The sequence below is a fragment of the Geotrypetes seraphini genome, chromosome 5, assembly GCF_902459505.1.
Source record: "Geotrypetes seraphini chromosome 5, aGeoSer1.1, whole genome shotgun sequence".
NCBI lineage: Eukaryota > Metazoa > Chordata > Amphibia > Gymnophiona > Dermophiidae > Geotrypetes > Geotrypetes seraphini.
In genome coordinates this window covers 193072985-193088017 of record NC_047088.1, presented here as the reverse complement: position 1 = coordinate 193088017, position 15033 = coordinate 193072985, and the positions used below count along the sequence as shown (strand labels likewise).

Sequence of the window (15033 nt, the reverse complement as noted above, 5' to 3'; positions counted from 1 at the left end):
ATTCACCAAATTTGTGGTCTAGACTATGCCCTACAGGATCTCCTTAGGAGGAGACACTTTATTCCTGCTTTAAGGTGGCCAAAATTCCCTTCATAGAGAAGATAAGGGTATGGTGTTGGATCACCTAGAGCAGTTATCCTTTATTGTAAGGTCACAGTAGTTTGAAGGGAAGCACAGTGTTCAGGACCCCTCCACGGTACAAAGGTTGAGATTGTTCAAACAATCTTTCTTTTTTCCTATAGTCTTTTTCCACAAGAAGCTATATGCAGTGTCTCCATGACCTGGAGTCTTGCATGATGTGTGACATCACCTGGATGAGACCATTGAATTCTCTCCCAAAGGTAACTGTAAGCAGAGGAGGGAGGTCTCAGACATTGCTACATGAGGAACAACAGTTACCCAGATGGCTTCATAGCTGGTAAGCCTCGTACAATGGAGGTAAGTGGTGCTAAGAGCTCCTTTGGTTGGATCCCCTGTATGCCCTGGTCTTAATTGATTCAAGAAAGGGCCATAGTGTTTATGACCAGTCTTCTTGGGTGTTCCCACTACAGAGCAGCTATTACTGCAATTTTAGGTTTGTTGTTCAGTTTTACCATCTCTAAGAGGTAGCTATATTCTATAGAACTCCTATAATTTTAGAAACATAATTGAGAGGCTGGCTAGAGCTACTTGTCGGAACCCTCTCCTACCCTCCATATAGCATATTATTCAGGCATGTATCTGTCACCTTTTTGAAGGTAATCCAAGGCATTATGGACTGCTGGGTTCTTGCTGGTCATCTTCACAGCATCACTTGGAGTCTTCTCATTGAATGGTCAAACATCATCCAAGGAATTCCCTGTCACCCACAGTTTAGGCTGATCTAGTCAGTCATTTATTTTGGGGCTTCATCTCTCCTTTGAAAAGTGGTCAGGAACATAGTCTATCTGAGAGTTGAGCTGTTTCTGGAAGTCCCCATGCTAAATGGAAGACCTCTCAGGCAGTTCCCCATATGATTACACAGGAGCATTCACTTCCATTCCTGCAATGGTTGCCACCAAATATATTTCTCAGGTTTGTTATCCTAGATACCTTACAAACAGCTTCATGCTCTTCCTTTGTGCTATCTAGGGTCACCTGTTAGACAAGGGGTAGTAAACGGCCTTATTATGCAGGGACGGAATCTAGTTCTCCTTTATTCAGACATTAGCTATTGAGGGCTAAATCAGAGCAGGAAACATTTTCGACTGCATTCAAGGTTCCGTAAGTATGAAATCCATAGGCTTTACTGATGAGAATTTTTAGACTTTCCAGCTTTATGATCTTGTATACCATCATGAACTGAAGACCTTACCCACTATGTCCAGATAGCACAGTTGCTTACTGTAACAGGTGTTATCCAGGGACAGCAAGCAGCTATTCTCAACATATGGGTGATGTCATCCACTGAGCCCGGATGTGAACAGCTTCACAAGAAGAATTGCTTGAAGAACTTTAGAAAGTTTGCGACTGCCGCATTGTGTATGTGCGAGTGCCTTCCCGCCCATCTCCTCAGTTCAGATAGCAGAGAAGCCAACCAGGGGAGGTGGGTTGGTTGAGAGAATAGCTGTCTGCTGTCCCTGGATAACACCTGTTATGGTAAGTAACTGTGCTTTATCCCAGGACAAGCAGGCAGCCTATTCTCAACAGAATGGGATGGTGGGAGTGTTGGCAATTCAGGAGAATAGATTTTGCAATACTGCCTGGCCGAAATGCCTATCCTGTCTGGAAAAAGCATCCAGACAATAATGAGAGGTGAAGGTATGAACCAAGAACCAAGTGGCAGCTTTATAGATTTCCTCAATAGGAGTAGATCTAAGGAAAGCTACTGATGCCATGGCCCTGACTTTATGGGCTGTGACTTGACTCTGTAGAAGCAGTCCAGCCTGAGCATAGCAGAAAGAGATCCAAGCAGCTAACCAGTTGGAGATGGTGTGCTTGGAAATCGGATGTCCCAGTTTCTTTGGATCAAAGGAGACAAAAAGTTGAGGTGCAGATCTGTGTTGCTTAGTTCTTTGCAAGTAGAAAGCCAAAGTATGAGACTCCAGGGTGAGAATGAGGCTTTGGAAAAAACACGACTGGATTTGGAAGTACAGTGGATTGATTGAGATGAAATTCTGAAACCATTTTAGGTAAGAATTTAGGATGGGTATGGAGGACCACCTTGTCATGATGGAATACTGGGAAAGGTGAGTCTGCTTGTAGCTCGCTGACCCTGTGAGCAATGAGAAAAACCACCTTCCTTGAATCCGGCAATCAAGCGGGGAAATTGCTGGCCCATCGTCTTCGTCTTCAGCAAACGCAATCTAATATGGCTATTAAGGATAGCGCAGGCCAGACATTGACAGCTGAGGCGGCCATTCAAAAACGATTTTGTGAATTTTTTCACTAGCTTTACATACCGGAGAGTTAGGGATCGGAGGCAGAGATTGGACAGTACCTCAGGGACTTGGGTTTGGCATCCTTAATGGAGTCTGAGGCTCAGGGGCTGGATAAGGATATTACCTTGGAGGAGGAGCATAACGTGATTAGACAGCTGAAACCAGGGAAATTCCCAGGGTTAGATGGGTTTACGGGGTTGTTTTATAAAAAGATGTCCATCTTGGTGGCGCCCCTGTTGGTGAGGTTGTATAATAATATGAGGGAGGGAGCCCAATAGAGGGGGAAATACAAAGGTGGATAGGCAAATGGCTGGAAAACCGAAAGCAGAGAGTGGGCATAAATGGGAAGTTCTCCGACTGGGAGAAAGTGACTAGTGGTGTACCCCAGGGCTCGGTACTTGGGCCGATCCTTTTTAATATTTATATCAATGACCTGGAGGAAGGAACATCCAGTGAGATCATCAAGTTTGCAGACGATACAAAACTATGCCGGGCAATCAGATCGCAGGATGATAGAGAGAAACTCCAGAGCGACTTGTGTCGGTTAGAAACATGGGCGGAGAAATGGCAGATGAAGTTCAATGTGGAGAAATGCAAGGTAATGCATTTAGGCAATAAAAATAAGGAATACGAGTATACAATGTCAGGTGCAACTCTGGGGAAGAGTGAACAAGAAAAGGACCTGGGTGTACTGATAGATAGGACCCTGAAGCCGTCGGCACAATGCGCGGCAGCGGCAAAGAAGGCAAATAGAATGTTGGGCATGATAAAGAAAGGAATCTCGAGTAGATCGGAGAAAGTTATAATGCCGCTTTATAGGGCAATGGTCAGACCACACTTGGAATACTGCGTCCAACATTGGTCTCCCTACCTAAAGAAGGATATAAAACTGCTGGAGAGGGTGCAGAGACGAGCAACAAAACTGGTGAAGGGTATGGAGAAACTGGAATACGAGGACAGACTTATAACACTAGGATTGTTCTCCCTTGAGAAAAGGAGACTGCGTGGGGATATGATCGAGACCTTCAAAATACTGAAAGGAATCGACAAAATAGAGCAGAGAAGATTATTTACATTGTCCAATTTGACACGGACTAGAGGACATGTAATGAAGCTAAGGGGGGACAGGTTCAGGACTAATGTCAGGAAGTTCTGTTTCACTCAGAGAGTGGTTGACACCTGGAATGCCCTCCCAGAGGAGATTATGACGGAATCGACCGTCCTAGGCTTCAAGAGCAAACTAGATGCATATCTCCTTAAGAGAGGCATATAAGGATATGGTGGACTATAAATTAAACCTAACGTAATATAACCCTGTGGTATTATCTATAAATACAAGCAATAGGAGTAGAATACCACTCTATCAGACCCTACACCTCAGTATACTCAAATTGTTATTATATAGTTTTTATAATTTTTATAAATTTTTATAATTATCCAACTGAATAGCCTCAGAAATGGAGCCTACGCATAGCGACACAGTCATCAACTGGAAAATCTGCGTAGTATATAAGCTCCTGCTCCAATCATTGGCCTCTAAATCTAGTCTTATCAAACATCTTATTTAATTACTAGATTTACTAAAACTTAATAGAGCAACCCCACACCCTATAGTGCTAAAGACTTAATGACATTAAACTGGGTACTCAATATCAAACTACTGTGTGTAAAGTCCAAATTTGAAAAACTTGACCAAGCAACTTATCTTGTTAGTTGAGTGTTCTTCATTGTCGAAGTTTAAGCAATAAAATTTTCAAAACATTCCGTTCACCAACGCGGCCAGCGTTTCGCGGGTATACTATACAACCGCTGCGTCAGGGCCATCGGAACATTCACACACACATCCTAACTGAAAAAATAAACAAACATTAGCACAAACTCATTCAAAACCTCAAAAAATTCCTATAAAACTTTTAAATAATTCAATACTCACATACGTATACTCAGTCAACGCTTTTCAAACAGAGATAAAATGGCAGCAACACTTCTTTTATAGGCTAAAGACGTCACTGACGTGCTGACGTCATGACAATGCACGTTTTGCTACGCAAAACCAGCTCTCAGTAAAAATGTTGCCATTCGAATGCCCTATTAAGGCCCATAGGCCACAAGGTATCTAGTCTATTGATCCAGCGCTGTTCTTTTTGGGCCAGATAACGTCTGAAATCCCCTCCCCTATTCCCAGGAAAAACTACGTCCAAAACCAGAATTTTTAAAGACCAAAAGTCATGAGCCTGTTCTATACAATGTTTTGCCAGAGGTGCCCCCAGGACTTTATTCTTGATATTGCTCTTATGTTCGGTAAGCCTTATATTAAGCTTCCTAGAGGTCTGCCCAATGTAAATCAAATTGCAGGGGCACTGTATAATATATACGACCCCACAGGTTTTGCAATCAGAAACGTGCCGCAGCATGTATATCCGTTTATCCTTCGGATTGCAAAACCTGTCAGTACAGATCATGAGTTTACACATTTGACAGGAACCACATGATCTATGTCCTAACTGAGTCCCATCCCTGTTGGAATTCACACTCGATAACTGTGAGGGACACAAAATCTCCTTAAGATTCCGGGTACGTCGGAATGCTATTCTCAGCTGACAATCTTTGAAAATATCAGAGGTCTGCAAAATCCCCCAGTGTCTCCTTAGAGACCGAACCACCTTATGACATTGGCTCGAATATGTCACCACACAAGTGATACACTGCCCACCTGAACTCTGTGGCTCAGATCTCTTAGGGGTAAGCAAGATGTCTCTGTGGCTATACCTCGCTCTTTTATAGGCTGCTGACACAACCTTTGAGGGATAGCCACGAGCCAAAAATTTCTTTCTGAGAACATCGGCCTGTTGCTTGAAATCATCCAGTGTGGAACAGATCCGACGTGTTCGCAAGAATTGGGACTAGGGTAGACTTTTTTTCAGAGCACTCGGATGAGCACTCAGGTAGTGTAAAGTGGAGTTACAATCAGTTGGTTTCGTGTATACTATTGTGTGGAATTCCCCATTCCTAATTTCCACTGATACATCCAAAAAAGGGATCTTAAAAGGGCTAGAAGTATAGGTAAACTGAACCTTAGGATGGCATACATTCAAATATAGGAGAAATTCTTGCAATTTCTCCTGGCCCCCATCCCAAATTACAAAAATATCGTCGATGTATCTTGTCCAGAAAGTAACCCACTTAAAAAACTCACAGCCATACACCCAATCACACTCGAACTTGTCCATAAAAAGATTGGCAACTGAAGGGGCCATCGTGATCCCCATAGCAATACCCGACTTCTGATGGAATAGATGATCCTCAAACATGAAGAAACTGTCACATAGAACCAGCTTTGCCAAAGCACAAATAAAATCAGTTGGAACTTTAGGATTCAGTCTTTTGTTTAAGGTGTCATGAATAATTTGCAAAGCTTCCCCCTGAGGAATGATTGTATACAGGGAGTAGACATCAATAGTCACAAGAATGGAATGAGGCTCCAGCTTGACAGTCTCCAGTTTTTGTAGGAAATGTGTGGTATCCTGAGTAAACGCAGTAGTTTGACAAACAAAATGTTGAAGAAATTTGTCAATATATATAGATAAGGCTTCCAAAAGAGCACCTCGATTCGACACAATCGGTCTACCCGGGGGAGACCTCAACGACTTGTGGATTTTCGGAAGTAGATAAAAAATTGGGATCTTCGGATGTAAAGTATTTAGAAACCGAAATTCCTTCTTTGTCAGGTACCCTGCATCCAATGCCGTTTTCGTCAAAGAATTAATTTTTTCCAAAAGATGATCAGTAGGGTCAAACGCAAGCACATCATAATCTGGGCTAAATAGTTGTTTATGTGCCTCATTGAGATAAAATTCTTTATGCAGTAGCACAATTGACCCTCCTTTATCAGCTTTCCTAATAACCAGGTTTTCATCGGACATCAATGATCTAATGGCATCTTTCTCAGCCTTACTGATGTTATAAAAAGTATTCTCCTTACTTCTGAACTTATTTTTTAAAATGTCCGTTTCAACTAATTTATGAAATGTGGAAATCAGCGGATCCACTGGGCCCGGCGGGACCCAGGTGGATTTAGGTGAAACAATCGATTCCTCATCAACCTGTGTACTTGTAACATCATCAGCAAAGAACGCTTTAATTCTCAAAGTCCTATAGAATTTCTCTAAATCAATCCTGTTCTGAAACAGATCAACAGGGGTAGTGGGAACAAAGGATAGACCTCTTGAAAGTAAACTATGTTCATCAGATGTAATATGATGCTGAGAGAGGTTAATAATTTGCATTTCCCTAGGCTCCGATGTCGTATTTAATCCGTTCACGGATACCGTTGACCTCGTTGGGAACGCGTCTGCGGACGTTGATATTGTTGATATTGTTTTTGATTTTGATTTACATTTTGGTACTGATATTGGGGTTGATTTCGACCTCGACCTCCACCCTTCCGCCATCTTCCTCGTCGGGCATAGCGTGGGTTTTGATCTAAAAAATCATCATCTGAGGTGGAACTGGAATTTGAAGAATCCGTGGTCTGATCAAACGTAACCCTTTTATCCGGCACCTGCCCGGATGCATCAACTGGTTTAACCCAGGCATATACTTTATTTTGCAAATAATCTTGTTCGTCACGCTTAAACTTCTTAAACTTATCCCTCTGAACATCAGATCTAAAGTTGTCAACTTTAATTTTTAAATCATCTTGATGTAATTTGAACTCGTTTTCACTTGAGTTCTGTTTAAGGGTTTTAAGTTTATCCTCAATCTCTTCCTTAATGTTCACCATAGATTTTTTTGTGCGATCAATAATTAGAACCATCAGGTCTAAAGCACATTTGTTCAAAATCGCTATCCATTTCTGATTAAATTCAGGATCATTAGGAAACATTCTTGGTTCTTTTTGTACCCTTAAACCCCTGGGGATGTACTCTTTCTTACAATACTCCGATAAAGTAGCCCCATGGAGCTCAGCACGAATGTATCTCTTAGAGAGAACATTCATTTCATCCCAGAGGATTGAGTTATTCATATTCGGTTGTTCCCAGTTCATATTAGAAGAGGAATCCAGCACTGAATTAATAAAATCTGCACTGAAGCTAAGGCCACTTTGCCATGTTTGTTGCGCCATTTTACTCTAAAATAGGGAAAAGTACTAGTATTAAACCTAACGTAATATAACCCTGTGGTATTATCTATAAATACAAGCAATAGGAGTAGAATACCACTCTATCAGACCCTACACCTCAGTATACTCAAATTGTTATTATATAGTTTTTATAATTTTTATAAATTTTTATAATTATCCAACTGAATAGCCTCAGAAAGGGAGCCTACGCATAGCGACACAGTCATCAACTGGAAAATCTGCGTAGTATATAAGCTCCTGCTCCAATCATTGGCCTCTAAATCTAGTCTTATCAAACATCTTATTTAATTACTAGATTTACTAAAACTTAATAGAGCAACCCCACACCCTATAGTGCTAAAGACTTAATGACATTAAACTGGGTACTCAATATCAAACTACTGTGTGTAAAGTCCAAATTTGAAAAACTCGACCAAGCAACTTATCTTGTTAGTTGAGTGTTCTTCATTGTCGAAGTTTAAGCAATAAAATTTTCAAAACATTCCGTTCACCAACGCGGCCAGCGTTTCGCGGGTATACTATACAACCGCTGCGTCAGGGCCATCGGAACATTCACACACACATCCTAACTGAAAAAATAAACAAACATTAGCACAAACTCATTCAAAACCTCAAAAAATTCCTATAAAACTTTTAAATAATTCAATACTCACATACGTATACTCAGTCAACGCTTTTCAAACAGAGATAAAATGGCAGCAACACTTCTTTTATAGGCTAAAGACGTCACTGAGCCACATAGTTCAGGTGGGCAGTGTATCACTTGTGTGGTGACATATTCGAGCCAATGTCATCAGGTGGTTCGGTCTCTAAGGAGACACTGGGGGATTTTGCAGACCTCTGATATTTTCAAAGATTGTCAGCTGAGAATAGCATTCCGACGTACCCGGAATCTTAAGGAGATTTTGTGTCCCTCACAGTTATCGAGTGTGAATTCCAACAGGAATGGGACTCAGTTAGGACATAGATCATGTGGTTCCTGTCAAATGTGTAAACTCATGATCTGTACTGACAGGTTTTGCAATCCGAAGGATAAACGGATATACATGCTGCGGCACGTTTCTGATTGCAAAACCTGTGGGGTCGTATATATTATACAGTGCCCCTGCAATTTGATTTACATTGGGCAGACCTCTAGGAAGCTTAATATAAGGCTTACCGAACATAAGAGCAATATCAAGAATAAAGTCCTGGGGGCACGTCTGGCAAAACATTGTATAGTTCACTATCCACCTAATACAATGCGCTGTCGCACAAAATTCAAATGTAATCTTCTGACACATTTGAATTTTGTGCGACAGCGCATTGTATTAGGTGGATAGTGAATTTCACAATAATAATTTAAGTGGTGAAAACATTGTATAGAACAGGCTCATGACTTTTGGTCTTTAAAAATTCTGGTTTTGGACGTAGTTTTTCCTGGGAATAGGGGAGGGGATTTCAGACGTTATCTGGCCCAAAAAGAACAGCGCTGGATCAATAGACTAGATACCTTGTGGCCTATGGGCCTTAATAGGGCATTCGAATGGCAACATTTTTACTGAGAGCTGGTTTTGCGTAGCAAAACGTGCATTGTCATGACGTCAGCACGTCAGTGACGTCTTTAGCCTATAAAAGAAGTGTTGCTGCCATTTTATCTCTGTTTGAAAAGCGTTGACTGAGTATACGTATGTGAGTATTGAATTATTTAAAAGTTTTATAGGAATTTTTTGAGGTTTTGAATGAGTTTGTGCTAATGTTTGTTTATTTTTTCAGTTAGGATGTGTGTGTGAATGTTCCGATGGCCCTGACGCAGCGGTTGTATAGTATACCCGCGAAACGCTGGCCGCGTTGGTGAACGGAATGTTTTGAAAATTTTATTGCTTAAACTTCGACAATGAAGAACACTCAACTAACAAGATAAGTTGCTTGGTCGAGTTTTTCAAATTTGGACTTTACACACAGTAGTTTGATATTGAGTACCCAGTTTAATGTCATTAAGTCTTTAGCACTATAGGGTGTGGGGTTGCTCTATTAAGTTTTAGTAAATCTAGTAATTAAATAAGATGTTTGATAAGACTAGATTTAGAGGCCAATGATTGGAGCAGGAGCTTATATACTACGCAGATTTTCCAGTTGATGACTGTGTCGCTATGCGTAGGCTCCATTTCTGAGGCTATTCAGTTGGATAATTATAAAAATTTATAAAAATTTATAAAAATTATAAAAACTATATAATAACAATTTGAGTATACTGAGGTGTGGGGACTATAAATTAAGCCAGGTGTACACCTGGCAGGGCCTCCGCGTATGCGGATCGCCGGACTTGATAGACCGAAGGTCTGATCCGGAGAAGGCAGTTCTTATGTTCTTATGTTAATTGCCTTTCTTTATGTGCTTGGTGGAGATCATGATTTTGTCTAAACCCGGGAAGGATGCCACCCAGTGTGGGAGTTATAGGCCAATCTCCCTTTTGGGTTTTGATACAAAAATTTTTGCTAGAGTGCTGGCTGTTCGTCTGTCGCTTCATATGCCGGCGCTTATTCATTCTGACCAGGTGAGGTTCATCGGGGAGAGACAGGCGGGCGGATGAAATCCGTTACGTCTTGAATTTGGTCCAGCAGGCCCGACGTAGTGGGGAATCCTGGGTAGCGGTGGAGGTGGATGGCGAAAAGGCTTTTCACTGCGTGGATTGGCGGTCCTCTGGCATATGGAGGCGGTCCTCCGGCATATGAGCTTGGGGTCCTGCTATGTGTCTTGGATTTTATCCCTATATAATGGACCCATGGCTTATGTTAAAATCAACGGGGTCTATTCCTCTCCCTTTGAATTACGGAGGAGGACGAGGCAGGGATGCCCGTTATCGCCTTTGCTATTCGTATTGGTAATCGAGCCTCTTTCGCAAAAGATCCGCCAGTCAGATCGGGTGCGGGGTTTAATGGTATTTTAGCCATTGTGGAGGGTTCAGAGAGATCGCTTAAAACTCTCCAGGACCTTATGACAGACTATGGGGCTTTATTGGGATTCAAAGTTAATCTGACTAAAACGGAGATATTGAATATATCAGTCCCCGATTCAGATATACCGGGTATTAAAAAGGCGGTACCTTTTCGGTGGGTTAAGGGCCATATAGGATATTTGGGTATCCAGCTGGGGCTGGATTGAATGTCGCTATTTCAACTTAATTATATTCCATTGGTGGCATCCCTGTCTAGGGATATGGAACGGTGGGATAAATTAAATGCATCTTGGCTGGGGCGCATGGAGGAACTCGGATGCTGATTCTCCCGAAGTTTTTATATTTCTTTCAAGTTTTGCCTATAGAAATCCCCCGGCAGTACTTTCAGTGGTGGCAGCACAATTTATTGCGGTTTGTGTGGGGAGGCAGATGACCCTGGGTGTCTCGGTGGGCCATGCTTAAGTTTAAGGCAGAGGGGGGTCGGGGTATCCCCTACCTGGAGCATTATTACCGAGCAGCACAGTTAAGGGCGGGAGTGGAGCCAGGGCACGAGGCAAACCTCGGCAGCGTTTTTCTCTTTTTCTTTCCTTACAGGAGCGAGGGGAAGGCAGGAAGAAGCAGCCGGAGCAGGCTGTTTAGACCAGGGTCGCGGCGAGAGTTAGCTCCGCCCACCCCCACCCGCGTCACAGGTTGCATCGGGCCCGGGCTCCCCCTTTAATTAGAAGGGAGCCAGGGCACGAGGCAAACCTCGGCAGCGTTTTTCTCTTTTTCTTTCCTTACAGGAGAGAGGGGAAGGCAGGAAGAAGCAGCCGGAGCAGGCTGTTTAGACCGGGGTCGCGGCGAGAGTTAGCTCCGCCCACCCCCACCCGCGTCACAGGTTGCATCGGGCCCGGGCTACCCCTTTAATTAGAAGGGAGCTAACGGCGCCCAGCCGTTCGGCGCACAGCAAAGGCGCTCGCCTTAGCGAGAGCGCCTTTGCGTAGGAGCCTTGCGAAGGAGCCAGGAACGCCAAGTAATTCACTTTCTTTTCTCTTGTCTCTCTCTCTTACCCACAGCAGGAGCACACCAGCACTTCACGAGAGCGATGGAGGACCCAGGATCCCAGAGGTACTTTCCGGTATACTGCACAGAGTGTAATATGTACGACTACCTCCCCGTGGGAAGGCGGTAGTACATATGCAGTTGGTGTCAGGAACTGGAAAGCCTGAGGATGGAGGTAGGCAGATTGAGGGTCAGGGTCCAGGAACTGGAGGGACTGCGCAACACAGAGGAGACGAGCTGATCAACCGAGGACACAGACGGAGCAGGCCCCATTGTGGATCAGGTGAGGGACCTCGAGAGATTCATCGAGGAGGCCTATAGGAGGAAGGTGGAGGAACAGGACCAGCAGCTGCACAGACGGATGTCGGCAGACGAGACCCAGGATCCACAAGGTGACACCGGGGAAGGACCTAGCGGAGGAACCACGCAAGAGGAGGAGACCGTGACTCACCGGGACCCCGAGGGAGAGACACCGCACTACACCAAGGACACGGACCTGAGACAGAAGAGGTTGCTGAGGAAAGGGAAGTCTGCTATTGTGGTGGGAGACTCGATCTTGAGAGAGGTAGATAGTCACGTAGCTGGAGGAAGGGAGGACCGGCTAGTGACTTGTCTCCCGGGGGCCAAGACACGAGACGTCACTGATAGGATCGAGAGGATCCTGGACGGAGCAGAGACAGAGGAGACTGCGGTGATAATCCACGTCGGAACGAATGATGTGAGCCGGAGGAACTTCAGCATGGCCACACTGACTGACCAGTTCAGGGTCCTGGGACGAAGGCTGAAGCGGAGTACCCGTAGGATAGCATTCTCAGAGATCCTGCCTGTACCGAGAGCAGATGCAAAGAGGCAGGCAGACCTCCAGGCTGTGAATGCATGGTTGAGGAGATGGTGCCAGGAGGAGGGCTTCCACTTTGTGAGGAACTGGACGTCCTTCTGGGAAAAGAGTAAGCTCTACCGGCGGGACGGCCTGCACCTGAGCACAGTGGGAACTAGACTACTGGCAGCCAATGTGAGGAAGGAGATCGAGAGGGCTTTAAACTGAGGAGCGGGGGAAAGCCGACAGCTGATCTGATGTTGACGCATCCAGAACAGATGCTGAACGGGCTGACTGCAAGGAGGAAGTAGAGAGACCGGTGGATCTTATGATCAGACAGCGAGGGAAGCCTCAGGTAAAGGGAGCTTGCTGGGAGGAGACTAAGGGGCATGGAGACACAAGGGGACTGGGTGGCATGAGGGCGAAAGCTGAGGGCAATATAGGAGTGCCACAAGGCGAGGGGGATCAAACGGAGGCTCAAGGGATGATAGCCCAGGAGGGGGCCGGTAAGGCTAGAAAACCCAGAGGAAAAGCGGGGAAGTGGGGTGGCGGGAATGTGGGGAAACCGAAAGCTACGAGGGTAAAGGCTGAGGGCAAAGCAGAAGCACAGGGAACAGGAGAACTGCCCGAAATTCAAGGGGAGGTGGCCCAGGTAAATACAGAGGTGGAGGAAAAATGACGGGACCTGCGGTGCTTATACGCAAATGCAAGAAGCCTCATGGCCAAGAAGGGTGAACTAGAGGTCGTGGCCAAGGGGGAGGACCTGGATATAATTGGAATTACAGAAACATGGTGGACAGAGGAGAATCAATGGGATGTGGCGCTGCCGGGGTACAAGCTCTACAGGAGGGACAGGACCCACAAGAAGGGGGGAGGCATAGCACTATATATAAAGGACTCTATCTACTCGGTCGGGATGGATATGGCAACGAAGGCAGAGGGGCTAGAATCGCTATGGGTCAAATTGCCGGGAAACAAGGGTGCAGGCATAAAACTGGGGCTGTACTATCGCCCACCTGGTACGCCGGAAGGAGTCGGACACGACTTGGAAGCTGAACTGAGACAAGAATGCAGGACTGGAAGTGTAACAGTGATGGGGGACTTCAACTACCCGGGGATTGACTGGAGTACGGGTCACTCCAACTGCACTAGGGAAACAGGATTTGTAGAAGCTGTGAGGGACTGCTTCATGGAGCAACTAGTCAGGGAACCGACGCGAGGGAGTGCTACTCTTGACCTCATCCTAAATGGATTAGGGGGGCCTGCAAGAGGGGTAGAAGTGGGAGGACCACTAGGCAACAGTGACCACAATGCGATCAGATTCACATTAGAAAGGGTACACCCACAGTAAGGAGGACCGCAACAACTGCGCTCAACTTCAGGAAAGGGAACTATGCTGCTATGAGGGAAATGGTGGGGAGGAAGCTCAGAAACATCTTTAGGATGGAGACTGTAGGAAGCGCCTGGACCCTATTCAGGGACACCCTGCAGGAAGCACAAAGAATGTACGTCCCCAGTTTCAGGAAAGGCGGCAAGAACAAGCGGTCAAAGGACCCGGTTTGGATCTCAACAGAAGCAAAGAGGGCAATAAATGAGGACCCAACGGAGGAAAATCACCAGGTGCCCAGGAAATGCCAAAAGGAATGCCACTGAGAGGTTAGAAAAGCAAAAGGGAACTACGAGGAGGGGCTGGCCAGGGAGGCGAAAAACTTCAAGGCATTCTTCAGTTACGTAAAGGGGAAGCGACCAGCGAGAGAGGAGGTGGGGCCATTGGACGATGGGGATAGGAAGGGAGTGATTAAGGAGGATAAAGAGGTAGCTGAGAGGTTGAACACGTTCTTCTCGTCGGTTTTCACGAGAGAAGACACATCTAACATACCGGACTCAGAGGAGCTCATAAGTGGGGAACAGGCTGAAAAATTGGAACACATAGAGGTAAGTAAGGAGGATGTCCTCAAACAGATAGACAGGTTAAAATGCAGCAAATCACCGGGCCCGGACGGGATCCACCCAAGGGTTCTGAAGGAACTAAGACAAGAAATAGCGGGCACAATCCAGCATGTTTGCAACCTATCCTTGAAAACTGGAGAGGTACCAGAGGACTGGAAACTGGCGAATGTCACATCTATCTTCAAGAAGGGATCGAGGGGTGACCCCGGGAACTACAGGCCGGTGAGCCTGACTTCAATTATAGGGAAGATGGTGGAAGCTATGATCAAGGATGGTATTTGCGAGCACATCGAGAGAAATGGCCTACTGAGAACAAGCCAGCACGGATTCTGTAAGGGAAGGTCATGCTTAACGAACCTTCTGTACTTCTTTGAGCGAATAAGCAGTCGGGTGGACAATGGGGAACCCATAGACATCATTTACCTTGATTTTCAAAAGGCTTTCGACAAGGTGCCACATGAGAGGCTGCTTAGGAAGCTGTGGAACCACGGGGTGGGAGGGGATGTGCACAGATGGATCGAGCACTGGTTGTCGGGTAGACTGCAGAGGGTCGGAGTAAAGGGACAATATTCTGACTGGCGGGGAGTCACGAGCGGTGTGCCACAGGGATCGGTGCTGGGGCCGTTACTCTTCAACATATTTATCAATGACCTGGAAAAGGAGGCAAAGTGCGAGGTTATAAAATTTGCAGACGATACCAAAATGTGCGGCAGAGTTAGATCCAGAGAGGAGTGTGAGGATCTGC

The 15033-nt window shown here is 45.2% G+C and overlaps 1 protein-coding gene across 5 annotated transcripts in view; it reads left to right on the top strand.

Moving 5' to 3' along the window:
* RBM45 (RNA binding motif protein 45) overlaps positions 1–15033 on the top strand; it is a 102297-nt gene that overhangs the window by 75928 nt on the left and 11336 nt on the right. Inside the window, exon 10 of one of the 5 annotated variants that reach the window (XM_033944859.1) lies at positions 243–1434. The exons of the other annotated variants lie outside the window; for them this stretch is intronic. The gene's annotated coding sequence lies outside the window, so the exon portion shown is untranslated. Of the gene's footprint in view, positions 1–242; positions 1435–15033 lie in introns of those variants that run through there. 5 annotated transcript variants of the gene reach the window in all.